We start from the raw sequence: 5,452 nt of genomic DNA, 5'->3' as shown, positions 1-5,452 counted from the left end.
CATCGTACGTATTGAACCTAGCTTGGGGTCGGGTATGTGATGTCCACTATGCAACCTTCTTCTTGTAGACTCATGTTGGGCCTCCAAGCGCAGAGTTTTGTAGGACAGTAGCAATTTTCCCTCAAGTGGATGACCTAAGGTTTATCAATCCATGGGAGGCGTAGGATGAAGATGGTCTCTCTCAAACAACCCTGCAATAAAATAACAAAGAGTCTCTTGTGTCCCCAACACACCCAATACAATGGTAAATTATATAGGTGCACTAGTTTGGCGAAGAGATGGTTATACAAGTGAAATATACCTGGTAGATATAGGTTTTTGTAATCTGAAAATATAAAAACAGCAAGGTAACTAGTAGTAAAAGTGAGCAAAACGGTATTGCAATGCTTGGAAACAAGGCCTAGGGTTTATACTTTCACTAGTGCAAGTTCTCTCAACAATGATAACATAATTAGATCATATGGCAATCCCTCAACGTGCGACAAAAGTCACTCCATAGTACGTATTGCGGAGAACATAAGGTGAAATTACTTGTAGGGTATGAAACTACCTCAAAGTTATTCTTTCCGATCAATCCATTGAGCTATTCCTATAAGTGTCACAAACAACCCTAGAGTTCGTAGTGAAATAACACCATATGGCACACATCAATCAACCCTAATGTCACCTAGATACTCCAATATCACCACAAGTATCCATGGGTCAATTATACGATATGCATCAAACAACTTCAGATTCATAATATTCAATCCAACACAAAGAACCTTGTCGTGGTGGGCGCACGGCAGATGCCAAGGGATGGCTAAAGATAGGAGGAGGCTCGAGGGCACTGGTGGGCTCCAGAGGCGAGGTCGGCATGAGCGAGCGCGGGACGCAAGACATACCGATGTTTGGGGCTCTCCGGAGAGATAACACCCCTAGTCCTGCCGAGTGTAGTTGATAGGTATCAGTACAGGGTTGCTCCTAGAGCTGTATGGAGGAAGGAGGGTTGGCCAAGGCTTAGGCTGCTCCTTCTCCTCGGGCGTTGCTTGCTAGGTGTGTGTGTGAGTGAGTGAGTTCGCCAGTATGCATGAGGGCTCCTGGGGGGTTTTATAGGTCAACCCCCCATGGGTACAAGGTTAATGTTACAAGGCCGTAGGGCCGGGTTGTCGGTATCCAGGAACCCGGTGCTGGGACCCGCCGGGTGCCAGGTCTCGTCGGGTTCCCCGGGCGCGGGCCCCGCGTGCCTAGGGGAAATGTGCGTCGTCTTGTTGATCATCAGGGAGTGGCCGAGTCGGGTCGGCTACAGTGGCACTCCGTTAGGTCACCGCTTGCTGGCGTCATCAGGGACGACGGGTGCACTGTTGCCACGCCGGCCCTGGTCAGCGGGTAGGTGGGGGCACTGTTGCCACGCCGGGCTGACCAGAGGCATGGGTGGGGCACTGTGGCTTTGCTCATCAGTTGGTGGAGACTCGTCCCATCGTACGGCGGGGATGGGACGGCCACTAACCCTTGGCCGGGTTGGAGAACATGCCGAGGGAGGAGCTGGCTTCTTGGAGAAGTCTTGATGTGCTGGGTCCGGCTGCCTTGAGCTGGTTGTTGGGGCCGAGTCGAGGAGTCTGGCCGGGTCGAGGATTAGGCCGGGTCGAGGGGCTTGGCCGGGTCGAGCGACCCGGCCAAGCGTGAGCCGGCTTGAGGGGCGATGCTGGCCCCGTTGTTTTTGAAAAGGATCCGGTTTCCGTTGCCTGCCCAGGGTTCGTCCCCCCGACAGTAGTCCCCGAAGCTGTGAAGGTCCGCCGTCTTTGGATGGGATGGCCTTTGCAGTTTCCCCCTTTGAAGGAGGCGAATTTTGTGACCGCCAGGTCCGGCAACACCCACTGTGTGCCGGCTTCCAGAAGCCGGATCGCGGCATCCCAGCAGTGGCGGGAAACCAGGAGTTCACCGAATCTTTGAGGCAATCTTTTGGGCTTCGCGCGGGCGCCACATGGCGTCTATGAGCCAGAGGGGCCTGACAGGCCACACGCATGACGGGACAAGGCAACACGCTGGGGCCCGCGGCCGCGCGCCCTCGGCCCACGCGCGCGGATTTATTGCGGTGTCCGCAAGTTGGTTGCCATTTTGGAGGCAGTTATTGCACGCGTTCATTCGTAGTTATTGCGGGGAAGTGGGAAAGGCGAGCGCAAATGATCCCACTCCCCCATGTTTCGAACCGTGGCTTATAAATCGGGGTGAGGAGGGGGCGGCGAAAATCATTCTCGCTTGCGCCCCTGCCTTCGTCTTCCTTCCTCTGCCTCTTGCGACCGCCGCAGATCGCGACGCCCATTGCTTTGAGGAGAGCTTCGTAGCCACCTTCTTCTTTCTTCTCTCTTCCGTGCTTTCATCGATGGCGCTGCCGTCGGGCTCGTGGATGGGCTCGACCGTCACTCTTGATGACATCGCTTACCTCCGCACCACCAGGCACCTGCCGGGGGCGACGAAGGTCGTCGCGCGCCTTCCGTAGGGCGAGCGGGAGCCGCGGCCGAGGGCATGGAGCGTGTGGTCTTCTTCCTGCACTTCAAGCGCTGGTCCAGGCTTCCCGCGAGCGGCTTCTTCTGCGACTTCCTGGAGTTCTTCGGGCTCCAGCCGCATCATCTAGACGCTGGCGCCACCGTGCAGCTGTCGGGCTTCGTCACCCTTTGTGAGGGGTACCTGGGGGGTCGAGCCTTCGATCGACCTCTCGGTACACTTCTCCTTGAAGCAGCAGTCTGGAGGCCAGCTGAGTTCGCCGTAGTCAACTCTCTCAAGTCTCACCCCAGCGAAGGAATCGAGGAGGCGCGGCCAGAGTCGAGCACCGCGAACCCTCCTTCTCCGTCGTCTGCCACAGGCCACGGCTGCCGTCGATGACCGCGACGCCGTCTTCCCGAGCTCTAGTCGCCGTGCCGTCGACCATGGCGTTGCCGCCGCTGCTCCTCCGGCCTCCCCGATCCTTCCGTCGCACTCCTGGTGAGCAGGCAAACATCCCCAGCCCTTCCTCTCTCACAACCGCGTCCTGGAACATCACCGCATCGTGCGCCGCCTCAGATGCTTGTCGCCGGCGTCGTTCCGGCAACTCAGAAGTAGCAGCGCCGCCCTAGCTAGGTTCGGCACGAGCCCATGCTTCGACCACGCCACTTCGCGCGTTCCCCGGTGGTCTGCTCCGCCGTCGCTGGCGTCGGTCACCGGCCGGTCGCCAGGGATGACCTGGCCTGGCGGGTCCTCCGCCTGACCGTTGACCCGGGCCCGTGGTCTGCTTGCGTGGCACGCTGACCCAGGGGTCAGTGACCCTGGGCACCACTGCTATGTACCACAGCGATTGCCCCCGTTCTGTTAATTTCCAGAAATTCTAGATTTTGTTTCAGTCTTGTAAATTCCATAACTTTTATTTTGTAATTCAAAAAAATGTGTTTTATATATCACAATGTTATGTATTTTAAGCTCTATATTTCAGTACCATTTTCATGCACATTTGAATAACTTGAATTTTGAGCGTATTTAGGAATTCAATTAATTAAATCAATTTTTATTGTTTATGGTTTTATGGAAATGCTATAATTAAGAATTCCAATCCTAATTAATATGATTGGCATGCCGTAGGGTTAATTCATGTCATCGTATTGTTCGTGCATTGCATCGATGCCATGGTTGATTGTCGTTTTCCTTGGTTTTGGTGTTTCTGGTTCCTCCTGGTAGGATCTAGAGTCGATGTGAGCCATGAGTCCGATGATCAAGATCAAGATGGACAACACCAATGAACAAGTTCGGAACAGAGATCGACACAATCAAAGAGTTATTAATCAATATTAGCAAGTAAGGCAACCATCTCCTGACCTTTATCGCAGCAGCAAGCATGCGCTTCAACTGTCGTTTATCGTCTATGGGCAGGTAGAGTTACCTAACCCAATGCATGATCCTTTCCTGTAGCGCTAAAACCTCATCCACTCCTCCTAGCATAATTAGGATTTTGCTTGCACGTCGGCTAGAGCACTACCCCAGGATTGACCCGCTGTGGCGCACGTAAATAACGGTCTATGGCGTACGTGAGGTGCGTCACAGACTACGCGCCACTGTTAAGGTCTTAACTGTGGCGCATCCACAGATGGCCACAGTTAAAGAATTATAGTGCCGGTTTGAGTTACCAACCGGTTCTAATGCAAACCACGTGGCCGCGGTCGAGAGCGCGGCAGTGTACCTTTCGTACAGGTTGTTGTTACCAACCGGTATTAAAGATTATCGCTTGATAGCTGGAGTACATTCAAAGAAACTAAGCCAGTGAATTGAGCAAGCAGTGGATACAAAAAAAGAGAGGATGTGACAATCAATTGAAGGCTGATCCAAACATCAGGATTCCTTAGCTGGGAGAAATTGTTTGGACGGTTGTCTCAAACTGCTTCCTATTTTGAGTTGTAATACGAGTCTCTCTAAACTTAGTGGTCAATGTGGTTGTGTTAGACGGTTTTATGTTTGATCTTTCTATACTTTAGTTTGCTTTTCTTCTCAGTTGATGCGCTTTTTGATATTTTCTAGAAAAAACTATTTGTTATGTTATCCTTTGGTAATGGAAGTCGGCTCCTTTTGGCGCATCTTTTGGCGCATGAAAAAAAGAAACATAACCTGAACAATCCTTGTAGGAGTAGATTGTTTCAACTTGGAGACCGGAAGTTGCAGACACGATGGGCAATGCGTTCAAACTTCGGATGGAACTTTATGCAGTTGTCACTTTTTGCCACATCTACAACATTTCTCGATAGTAGTTATTTGATGTGAAACAGATTTCTGAAAACTGTAAAAAGGTTAAAAAATACAAATTTTGAGGAAAATATGGTAGATAATGAAAAAAGAACAGAAGAAAAATGTTAATATTAAGCCACTCCCATGCTAACTTGAGAGGGGTTTTACTAGATAGTTATCCGTGTTGGGATTCGCAGCATGGAAAACAAAAAAAATTCCTACGCAACAACGAATAAACCCTAGCCAAGATCCATCTAGGAGATGCATGCAACGAAACATGAATATGCAAACATGCATAACTTGATTTACATACCGTTGCAAATCAGTAGCGGAAGCTCGAAGGAGGGTCTCGATGAAGTCCGGTCACGATCTGTTTAGTCTTGGTGATCCGCGAGATGATCCAAGCGCTGCAAGTGCAACGCCTCCGAGGTGATACACACGTACAGCTAGACGACGTCGGCGCTTCTCCGTTCCAACGGATACACGGCGAGCTAGAGAGATCACTTCAACGTCACGGCAGAGTCACGATGAACGTGGTGCAATTCCGGCAGGGCTTCGCCCGGACGGTCCTTCGGAGATTGCCGGAACTAGGGTTCCGACAAGGTTCCGGCGATCACCGGCGAGATCCGAAGATCTAGACGTGATCCCGGAGGAGGAGAGGATGGAGCACCGGGCACCGGGGACGGCCAACGCGACGCGGGAGGGCGACGGCGGTGGGCGGCGGCGC

The sequence above is a fragment of the Triticum aestivum genome, chromosome 2B (genome assembly GCF_018294505.1).
Source record: "Triticum aestivum cultivar Chinese Spring chromosome 2B, IWGSC CS RefSeq v2.1, whole genome shotgun sequence".
NCBI lineage: Eukaryota > Viridiplantae > Streptophyta > Magnoliopsida > Poales > Poaceae > Triticum > Triticum aestivum.
The sequence above is the reverse complement of the archived record's forward strand: the minus strand, read 5'-3'. Positions refer to the sequence as shown.